This window comes from Periplaneta americana, chromosome 15 (genome assembly GCF_040183065.1).
Source record: "Periplaneta americana isolate PAMFEO1 chromosome 15, P.americana_PAMFEO1_priV1, whole genome shotgun sequence".
In the NCBI taxonomy this organism is placed as follows: Eukaryota; Metazoa; Arthropoda; class Insecta; order Blattodea; family Blattidae; genus Periplaneta; species Periplaneta americana.
In genome coordinates this window covers 32,566,741-32,579,115 of record NC_091131.1, presented here as the reverse complement: position 1 = coordinate 32,579,115, position 12,375 = coordinate 32,566,741, and the positions used below count along the sequence as shown (strand labels likewise).

General features: G+C 37.0%; 1 protein-coding gene across 1 annotated transcript in view; it reads right to left on the bottom strand.

Annotated features, from left to right (window-relative positions):
* The window catches only part of LOC138714791 (ubiquitin carboxyl-terminal hydrolase 48-like), a 675,878-nt gene that overhangs the window by 417,699 nt on the left and 245,804 nt on the right, over positions 1-12,375 (bottom strand). The gene's annotated exons all lie outside the window — the stretch shown is intronic.

Sequence of the window (12,375 nt, the reverse complement as noted above, 5' to 3'; positions counted from 1 at the left end):
TCAAAATCACGACTTTTTTACGCAAATTCCATGTATCTTCTGTTAGTTTAAGGTGTTATAAAAAAAAAAGGAGTTCACTAGGCCTACTTATGTATTACAATCTTCAGTGCACTGTATACTTAACTTAGAGCTTCGAAGAGCCATGAGAAAAGTTTCTGAACAGATTTAATCAAATTTCTAAATATTCAAACCTTCTACAACTGATGAATTGCTTATGCTTGTAAACTGAATTAATCTCATAAAATTTACTCTGTCACACGTTAAAAGTGTTAAAATTGTTTAAAAAGGTATTTACCTTCGACAGACGGCCCGTTTCGACGCTATTTGTCGTCGTCTTCAGTGTCTCTTGAACCACTGCTGATTTTGGCTCTGCGATGTGCAGTTGTCGATGGTAGGGGTGGGGGTGTGTTGTTCCTATGGTGGGGGTTGGCTGTCTGTATGTTATGATGTATTATGATGTCAAACAATGTGTGCGTATTGAACTGTAGTTGCGTATTAAGTATGTAATGTGGGTGTGAATTAATCTATTTGCTATGTATTGTATATTTTTGTATAGCTCAAATGATGAGCTCTATATTCTTATAAATGGAATATTGAATCAATCTACTTGCTATATAGGCCTATTGCATATTTTTGTATAGCCCAACTCATCAGTTATTTATGCTTGTAAATTGAATTAATCTGTTGGATAGCCTATGTATCGTCTATTCTTCTACAGCTCAACTGATAAATTGTTGATGATTATAAATTCAATTAATCTACTTGCTCTGTATTGTATATTTTTGTATGGCCCATTAAGTCGGGTGATCGTGCTGCCCACGCAACAGGTCTCGCTCTCCCTACTTTTTGCTCCGCGTAGATGTTCAGATGTGCTCGTACAACAGACTGTAGTGCGGCGAGGAGCCATCAGCACCGGAAGCATTTTACGAAGGACCTCAAGGTAAGTTGCTTCATTCAAAGAGGGCGGCAGATTACCAACAATTCCAGTTCAGATGTTTACAGTAAAACTTTGTTGGTGACAGACATGAAATGTTCGACAGTGTCTGATAATCACTGCCAGGATGGTGTAATGAATGTAATCAGGTTTATGGTAGACACTCTCAATAACACCTTCTATAACCTGTCCGCACTTGAAGAAATAAGTTAATAATTAGTTTCGTAATTGCAAATGTCACTAAACTCTGTCTTTTCTTCGATGTCGCGAAGCTACTAAACGACGCGTCACAGAGCATGGGTTGTTTCATGAAAAATGATCTTTACTGTAAGAACTATCACTCATCAGAGTTCTTCGCAGAGGTACTGACTCACCCTATATAGCCTATGTCAATTTTGTTCTGCGTGTAAAACTGAGCAAGAGAAATGAAATTTCAAAATCAGGAGAAAAATACTTAATGCCTTTGGGGACAAAATTGGAAGCAGAAAATAAGCGCATTTAAATGACTAGCACCAACGTACATGCAGCAAGAAAAGGCTGTACAATGTTCGCTACTTTTTGCAAACCAAAATGCAGAAAAATAGTACGCTTCGGATAAGCTGAATATTTCACAGTTGTGCGACAATTCGAGGAAAAAGTGTCGCGGTTTCTTTGTGGTAAACAGTTCCGCAGGCTATTAAAAAGGAAAATTCGTCAAAAAGTAACAGATTATGAAAGCTAGAAAACATAAGAAATTCCCATAAATCTTCCTTACGAGGCAGAGAGAGGAGGATAAATCACCGCAGGGGTTAAAATAACACGACTATAATTTCGGAAGAATTCAAAAGAATAATAATCAACTACAATCGATCGTATGCGGAGACCAAGAGGAAGATTGAAGAATGCTGGGTTTCAGTGAAATACCTGCCCTTGGACAAAGCAGCTATGAATGAACGAGTATATCGATTAATGCCAGATATTGGATTTATATCCACTGCGAACTAAAGGTACGGCCACACGTCGCTATTTTTGCTGCCCAACTTTTGTACTGCAGCTGCAAAAGTTGCGTGTCGTGTTCACAAGTAAGCCAAAAGTAACGCGCTGCACGCTACTTTTCGTGCTGCGCAACCCGAGTGCTGCAAAAGTTGCAACTGGAGGTTGCGAGTCTGTTCACACACAAGGCGCTACTTTTGCAGCCGCAGTCATGCTGCAGGTTTCCATCTCCGTGTTGACATCTCAATATACATTTTGTGGTTATGTTCGCATTATTAAGAAACTCATGTGAAAGCTTATTGATCTATTATTTGCTTTTCTGTCCTAACTAGTATTCAGAAATTGACATTATTTTTAATATAAAGCTTTTAAAAACGCCTATATACTTAAATGATAACCAACAGCATATTTACGTAATCAAGGTTGGCAATCATCTTGTTTGAAACTACGCTACGGAAAATTTAAAAAATGAATTATATCGTCAGCAAATATGCTCAGGCTGTGTTGTGCATTTAATAACTGTTACAAATAATTTATTTTCATCACATCTAGCATTAAAATATATCCAAATAATAAAAGTATCACTGACACATTTGGGTGGCAACACTGGTCGCAACCGCAGCAAAAGTTTCAATAAAATCGATATCAAAAATGCTGCGGCTGCAACCCTGTTCACACGTCGCTACTTCTAAGCTGCGCGCAGCATGAAAAAGTAGCGGGCAGCAGGTTCGGTAGCCGCTACTTTTCGGGTTGCACCGTCGTTCACACGTCGCAGTAACGAGAGTTGCGTAGTTTTTTGTACTGCAGCGCTGCGAAAGTAGCGACGTGTGACCGTACCTTTAGCCTCCCACCGAATGTACTTCAATGGTTGTAGTGTCTGTTGGAGGGGTGGAAGAGAGGTTAAGGTGCGGTCCACAAGACTGTATAACAATTGAGAACTAAACCACATGTACTAGAGAATACACGGAATAAACCAAGCGCTGACGAGTCACAGTTATGACCGGTGACAAAATATTATCAATATTTAGTTTTCATGTAGTTAAGGGACTTATCCGTCTCAGGCCTACACAGTTGCGCACGGTTTACTAGATGGATTCTCCAGTCCATGTGACTCACAAGAGGAGTCCACAGTGTTTCAGACATTACTTACTTACTTACTTACTTACTGGCTTTTAAGGAACCCGGAGGTTCATTGCCGCCCTCACATAAGCCCGCCATTGGTCCCTATCCTGACCAAGATAAATCCGTTCTCTATCATCATATCCCACCTCCCTCAAATCCATTTTAATATTATCTTCCCATCTACGTCTCGGCCTCCCTAAAGGTCTTTTTCCCTCCGGCCTCCCAACTAACACTCTATATGCATTTCTGGATTCGCCCATACGTGCTACATGCCCCGCCCATCTCAAACGTCTGGATGTAATGTTCCTAATTACGTCAGGTGAAGAATACAATGCGTGCAGTTCTGTGTTGTGTAACTTACTCCATCCTCCTGTATCGTCATCCCTCTTAGCCCCAAATATTTTCCTAAGCACCTTATTCTCAAAAACCCTTAATCTATGTTCCTCTCTCAAAGTGAGAGTCCAAGTTTCACAACCATGAAGAACAACCGGTAATATAACTGTTTTATAAATTCTAACTTTCAGATTTTTTGACAGCAGACTGGATGATAAAAGCTTTTCAACCGAATAATAACAGACATTTCCCATATTTATTCGGTGTTTAATTTCCTCCCGAGTATCATTTATATTTGTTACTGTTGCTCCAAGATATTTGAACTTCTCCACCACTTCAAAAGATAAACTTCCAATTCTTATATTTCCATTTCGTACAGTATTCTGGTCACGAGACATAATCATATACTTTGTCTTTTCGGGATTGACTTCCAAACCTATCTCTTTACTTGCCTCCAGTAAAATTCCCGTATTTTCCCTAATCGTTTGTGGATTTTTCTCCTAACACATTCACATCATCCGCATAGACAAGCAGCTGATGTAATCCATTCAATTCCAAACCCTCTCTGTTATCCTGAACTTCTGTATTTCAGACATTAAATTTACGAAATTATCCAAAGTAAGCTGTGTATTCATCTGACAACCAACTGACAATAATAGCAGTCCAGATTGCCTGGCGAAGACAGAAAAAACAAAATATGTGAAACAAATGAATGAGATATATAAGCAATTGAACTTTTTCAAATAACGTGAGATTTGAAATTTCAAAGGCAGGAGTTGGGGGATGTGGGTGGTGAAACCTAAAATACAATTAAAAGGATACTCTTGGTGGAAAAAAGTGAACATTTTTGGATTCTTTTCCCACATTTAAAACGAATTATTAGGGTACACCGAGGTAATTTGAATACGGCAGAAATTTAGATAATGTTAAACGTTTGCAAATGTTGCTGGGAGATTCATTTCGCCATCTTATACTTTTGATAGTAGAAGCACAGTCTAGTATATACAGTCACGAAGCTTGAGTTGCGAGGGTGCTAGGAACAACAGACTGTGTCGGTACTATTTCGCATTGTCTGTAATGAGGCGATATTAGCGATCCTAGTGGTTAGCAACTATCTATGGATGCATATTTACTGTGTACTGAGTTTCGTGACTATATATACTAGACTGTGGTAGAAGTAGTGTGCAGACTGTGCAGAGCATAATGGTATAAGTTAGCAGAAAAATCAGTGAATCCAGGTGTCTGTGGAGCCATTTTGTATTGATCTAGATATGAACGCTCGTTTTCGTGGTGTATAAGTATGTGTTCTCTTTACTTAAGATTCTGTGAAATTAAAGCTTAAACAATGAGTTTAACATAACCTGATCATGTTACCTGCACACATTAGCTATCGTCTCGTTGAATAGTGGCACATTCTGTTGCATAATTTTTGTATAATTTTATGATATCTTTTTGTTGACGCGCAGGGAAATTTTAATATACTTTCGCGGTCAATTACTTATTCTTTTTCAACAACTGACTCTCTTTTAAAAGTATATTAGTCGTATACTTTAGTGGGATAAAAACTCGAATATGCATCTGTGGTTTGGAACTCTATTACAACTACTGATTCGGAAAAACTGGAAAATATCCAAAGGAAATTTATATCATAATGTTCTTACTGATTTCTCCCTAATAACTCCGGGTATAATTATGAGCAAAAACGTGAGTGCTTTAAATGTCGAAGCTTGTATGCTAGACGTCATGTTCTCGATTACTTCGTCTTATGTAAGGTCCTTAAAGGTGACATTAATTCTGCAATGCTTGGGAAAAGTGACATAAGTCAGTTTCCACAACTCTTTTTTGATAATTTATTGACAACTTCACTGGTTTATGTCGATTTGATTTTTTTCTGTATTAATTATTGTATTTATTGTATTGGGAGAAATACTTATGTATTTTTTTTTCCAAGCAAGCAGATGTTCCATAAGTTGTCAATAAGTTATCAAAAAAGGTTTGTGGAAACTGACTTGTGTCACTTTTCCCGAGCACTGCAGAACTGTCAATGTTTCTTAAAGTGTCAGCTTTTGTATTCTTATGAAGAACATGAGACATCACAAACTCTTCTACATTAGTAATTATAAATCTCTCTCCGATCTCCAGATGTATTAAAATGCTAACTTACATGTAGGCGATTTCGATCCATTGAATGTATAGAAGTATTAGAACATGGCAATGTCGTTGCTTAATAATTATTTGCATAATCTTTCTACACAAATTGACAATACTTTCAGTAAGAATTAACTTCCTTCCATAAAATTTAATAGTATTAATTCTCGTAAATTAATCATTGTAATCTGTGTTCTTCATTTTGTTGTCAGTATCTCAATTATTTAGTTAAACTGTACCATAGTTGTTCATTTTATTGTATTAATTGTATCACTGTGCTGGACTTTTATTGGCCAGTGGCTGTTGTCCAGCATATAAATATCAATAAATAAATAAATAAATAATTGTTATTATTATTATTTATTATTATTATTATTATTATTATTATTATTATTATTATTATTATTATTATTATTTCAGTACGTAACATTGTGACTTTATCTTCTTTGGTGATATCTGGTATTAGTTGGCAACACTGAAGAGATGGTCAAATTAGCCTTTTAGGGACTGCTCTTACGTGATCCTCATTATATCCGGTCATTTTTGTGTCTAAGAGGATACATACTGTTCAAGATATCTTAAACATCCGGCCATCAGTAACAACACATTAATGTTACTGCAGAAGATTGTGCTACCCAATACGTGATCACGTGGTCTAATATTAAATTAATATTATTGTGATGTAGCCTACCGAAGTGCGTATGATATTTCCGTGCAGAAATTCTGCGTTATCAGATAACACAATAATATGATAAGCGTAAATAATGACTTAGTGATTTAAGACGGCGCTCATTTCGTCGGATCCTGGTCACTTAGTCACTCGTAATGAGTGCACCTCTGCACATAGTGTGTTGGACATTGTGCCACTGTCACACATCTGAGACACAGTGCATGAGGGTTGGCCACTAAAGGGAAACTGAGAGATGGAACTTAAACTGAGAGGATTCAATCCGGCATCGGAACTGGAATCCAGAGTGGCTTCGTGGATAAAGCGTCAGCACGTAGAGCTGAAAACCCGGGTTAGAGTCCCGGTGCCGGAGAGAATTTTTCTCCGCTCCGCCCACCCTTAATCATAAATAAATTAAGCCAAAATTTATGTAAATATCAAACTATGTGTAGTGCAATAAGAAGTATCCAAGTCCATTGGAATTTCAGCATAAGCTAGGAGTTCAGTCACAACGCATTGGATTCGTGTATTTTAAGCGACAGACATGTGGGGCTTTGGAATCCTGAAGGAAGAAGGCTAAAAGAAAAAAGTAAGGAATTACGAACGGTGGAGTATTGCAGAAGGAGGACTAGAACAAGAACGGAGGGTGAAGGACACGTGCGAGCTATCGACCAGCGGGAAGAGATGTGTTAATGATTGAGATTAATGCAAGGACAAGAAAACAAAATGCTGCATTCCGCACCACCTGACCTATAAATCTACTTATCAACTGTGTCCATACCGAAGTGAAACGTACAATCGGAACAAATTGGATGTGCGACAAGCCACGTAGTCCTTCGCAAGTTCTACTGAAATGTTTCAAATTGAGAAGGTTATGAAGCTAACAAATTAAACAGTAGTTATAGAAAAATTAATAATTAATTCTTCATAACTGCAATACAAAATATGTATAATTGCAGGATATCAAAAGTTAAAATAGGAAAAAAGCTTTCAGTCGATATTATGGTCACGAAAGGTCTGTGGCAAGGGTGTAGTGTCTCTCCCATCTTATTCAAAATATATTTGCAAAGGTCTCTGGAAATCTGGGAGAGGAAATGTTCTGGAATGGGTCTCCCTTTTGGTGAAGAAAACATATACACATTGATGTTTGCAGATGATCGAGTAATAATAGCACAAGAATGTGATGATACAGAATGTATGTTTAGAAAATTGATTGAAGAGTATGACAAATGCGGATTAAAAATAAATTTTGGAAAGACATTTTATATGGGATGTGGTGAAAATACTAGATATTTGGTTTTTCAAGATGGAATAGGCATCATCAAAATGCGCAATGAATTTGAGAATTTAGGAATCAAAATTAATAAAAATGCTACACAGGATGCTGATATTAAACATAGGATAAATAAAGGAAGATCTGCAACAGCGGTGTTAAATGGAGTATTATGGAACAAGACTATTTTTAAGCAAACAAAAATTAGTACATTATGCAACGAGCCTGTAATGATAGTAATTAAGAAGCGAGAATGGATGTTTATGAAACGAGCGCAAGCGAGTTTCATAATTTTCATACGAGCTTCTTAATTACCATTATAGGCGAGTTTCATACGACTTTTTATGCTCGACCATATTTCTAACTTGAAATTATTCAGATGTATACATTTTATTTGTATCTGACAAGATCGGAAGTGACCTTGTTCTAGGTCGTGAATTGTGAGATGTGCGCAGACGCGAAAGTATTGATTTTTTCCGAGGAACAATAATGTCATTGACCTTGATGTAATCCCGTTAAACTTGGTATAACCTTGATTATTGAATTCGACAGTGAAAAACGAGATGACAAATTGAATTCATTTGAATATTATTTACAATTAACGCTAATTATTATAGTAACAGAACATAACCTTCTGCGACAGTATTGGATTTCCAGTCTCCGTGACTTTTCGCTAATTCTCTTTCGATTGCATATCCGAGAATAATCGATACTTGCGGTTTTATAACGGTACAAAGCTGACTTGTCATTGGCTGAACACCTGTAAGCTGAGTTGTCATTGGCTGAACACCTGTACTTTAATGAGTAGGTGTACTTTAATGACATGCATTAAAGGACTGCTACCAGGTGTATAATTACTACATTTCGGCATGGTCGAGCATAAAAATATTTATCTGTCTATAGCCGAAAGTTTGACAACATACGGAATAGAAACATGGAAGCTAAATCAAAATTTGCGGTCAAAATTATTAGCATTAGAAATGGATTTTTTACGACGTTCGGCCAGACATTCCAAACTTGAAAAAATAAGAAATGAAGTGATCAGGCAACAGATGAATAAAGAAAATTCAATTTTAGATTTCGTAAAATATAGACAGAATGGTATGAATATGTAAGGCGAATGGATGATGGAAGGCTACCAAGAAGAGTTTCAGATTGGACTCCAGAGGGAAGGAGAGACAGAGGTGGACCGCAAAACACCTGGTTGCAAGACATAAAGCGTTGGCAGAGAAAGGACTGCAAGAACGGGACTGGGAAGATAGAATTGGGAGAAAATATGAACGTAGAACACTGGTCGCAGGAAGATGTGATATTACATTGTAACATGTTTATAATAATAATAATAATAATAATAATGTAGAAAAATTGCAGAAGAGTTTGGAATTTCTAAATCAACAATTTCGGACATTAGCAACAATAGGACTCAATATTAAATGCATTTAACAGTTTTACAATAAGTAAAGCGCGTCTACATAAATAGTTCATACCTAATTAAAGATTCAAATTAATAATTGAAGAAAGAAAAAACAAATCTCAATACAAACTTAAAATAAAACAAATTATAGCGATTGAGTGCTTTACGAGTCTCTACCCATTACAACGAAAAACTGTAAACCTTTCAAATGACAAAGTTCTCCTTCTTTCTGATAAAACATATTTTATTCTTTCCTGATGATGTGCTCTCTACCAAATTCTTTGTTTAGAGCAGTAATCTCCACGCGTCTAGCTTTGTTTTATTTTCGCATGTTCACTGAAGAGCAGACCTGATCTGTGTAAGTAAGCAGAGTTGGATGCTCTCTGTTCCGACTGTCTTAGAAACTCTACATGTCTAAACGCAGAACTCTAGTTATTAGTAACGACCGTCGAATATTCACTTCCAAAGCAGATTACTCAATACTCGACAGACAGCAGCTTTAGCGTGTGCAGAAATTCGCGGAGACTTCTTGAACTGTGTGTTACGGTAAGAAAAGTGATATTTTCTCATCAACTGTATTTCGAAGAAATGAGTATTTAGACCAAAAATTGAATAAATGTAAATCTAAAGTAAGACGTATAATAATAATAATAATAATAATAATAATAATAATAATAATAATATTCTTCACCTGACATAATTAGGAACATTAAATCCAGACGTTTGAGATGGGCAGGGCATGTACCACGTATGGGCGAATCCAGAAATGCATATAGAGTGTTAGTTGGGAGGCCGGAGGGAAAAAGACCTCTAGGGAGGCCGAGACGTAGATGGGAAGATAATATACAAATGGATTTGAGGGAGGTGGGATATGATGATAGAGAATGGATTAATCTTGCTCAGGATAGGGACCGATGGCGGGCTTATGTGAGGGCGGCAATGAACCTCCGGGTTTCTTAAAAGCCAGTAAGTAAGTAAGTAAGCAAGTATTAATAATAATAATTTATTTACTTATTTTATTGGTTATTTTACGATGCTGTATCAACATCTAGGTTATTTAGCGTCTGAATGAAATAAAGGTGATAATGCCGGTGAAATGAGTCCGGGGTCCAGCACCTGAAGTTACCCAGCATTTGCTCGTATTGGGTTGAGGGAAAACCCCGGAAAAAACCTCAACCAGGTAATTTGCCCCGACCGGGATTCGAACCCGGGCCACCTGGTTTCGCAGCCAGACGCTCTGACCGTTACTTCACAGGTTTGGACTAATAATAATAATAATAATAATAATAATAATAATAATAATAATAATAATCACCATCATCATAATCTTGAGAAATTTCTGGGCCGAGAAAGACCAGCAGATACGCCAAAACCACCCTTCCGGTCAGAAGCATACGCACTGATCTCACATACAATAACAAATATTACACTCAAACCGAAGGCCTACCCATGGGATCACCCATTTCCAGCATACTAGCAGAAATATTCATACACCAAATGGAACAGACATACATATCAAACAAAGACGACAACAAACACGCAGTCAACATCATATATTGGCACAGATACTTAGACGACATGCTTACTTACTTACTTACAAATGCCTTTTAAGGAACCCGAAGGTTCATTGCCGCCCTCACATAAGCCCGCCATCGGTCCCTATCCTGTGCAAGATTAATCCAGTCTCTATCATCATATCCCACCTCCCTTAAATCCATTTTAATATTATCCTCCCATCTACGTCTCGGCCTCCCCAAAGGTCTTTTTCCCTCCGGTCTCCCAACTAACACTCTATATGCATTTCTGGATTCGCCCATACGAGCTACATGCACTGCCCATCTCAAACGTCTGGATTTTAAGTTCCTAATTATGTCAGATGAAGAATACAATGCGTGCAGTTCTGCGTTGTGTAACTTTCTCCATTCTCCTGTAACTTCATCCCGCTTAGCCCCAAATATTTTCCTTATTCTCAAACACCCTTAACCTATGTTCCTCTCTCAGAGTGAGAGTCCAAGTTTCACAACCATACAGAACAACCGGTAATATAACTGTTTTATAAATTCTAACTTTCAGATTTTTTGACAGCAGACTAGATGATAAAAGCTTCTCAACCGAATAATAACACGCATTTCCCACATTTATTCTGCGTTTAATTTCCTCCCTAGTGTCATTTATATTTGTTACAGTTGCTCCAAGATATTTGAATTTTTCCACCCCTTCGAAGGATAAATCTCCAATTTTTATATTTCTATTTCGTACAATATTCTGGTCACGAGACATAATCATATACTTTGTCTTTTAGGGATTTACTTCCAAACCGAACGCTTTACTTGCTTCAAGTAAAATTTCCGTGTTTTCCCTAATCGTTTGTGGATTTTCTCCTAACATATTCACGTCATCCGCATAGACAAGAAGCTGATGTAACCCGTTCAATTCCAAACTCTGCCTGTTATCCTGAACTTTCCTAATGGCATACTAATACTATACAAAGGAAACAAAAGACAGATCCAAAACCTACATCAACACATGAACAAAATACACCCAAAGCTACACTACACATTAGTAATTGAAAGCAACAAATCCATAAATTTTCTAGACATCACAATAACAAAAGTCGACAACAAACACACATTCGAAGTATTCAGAAAACCCACAACAACAACAACACATCCAATCACCCCACACAACACAAACAAGCTGCATTCCGAACAATGGTACACAGACTACTCAACATACCAATGAACCAACAAGATTACAACGAAGAGCTAAATACAATCAAATACATAGCACAAGAAAACGGATCATAATGCACAACATAATACGAAAGACAAAAAATAATCACAAAAAACATAAGAATACAACACAAACACAAGAACACAAAAAATACATCACAGTAACATACGATAACAAAAACACACACAAGATTGTAACCTCATTCACGAAATTAAATTACAACATCGCATACAGAACAAATAATACTCTACAAAAACATCTCAACACACAAACAAACACAACCACACAGGCGTTTACAAACTAAAATGTAACACCTGCAACAACTTCTATATAGGACAGACAGGCAGATTATTTCAAATACGTTACGAAGAACACATCACAGCCATAACAAAATTACAAAACACTTCCACATGTGCAGAACACATCACAAATGCTAACCACACATACAGAGACATCAACACAGACTGGAAATTCTACACATCCAACCAAAAAGCCAGAAACTAAACACACTAGAAAAACACGAAATATACAAATACACAAAAACACATGCAAGTGAAATTCTCAACACACAACTCAATTTCAGAACACACACACTCTTTCACTCCACATTACACTACACAAACACACCCCCACAGGAAACAAAACAAAAGGCGCCAAGACCAGCAACGACCAGATCTGATGATGGCCAATAGCAGGCCGAAACATAAAATTTAACACGTGAAAGATATATTCATACGTTTCCAAATAAAATTTCACATTGGAAAATGTATCTTCGCAGC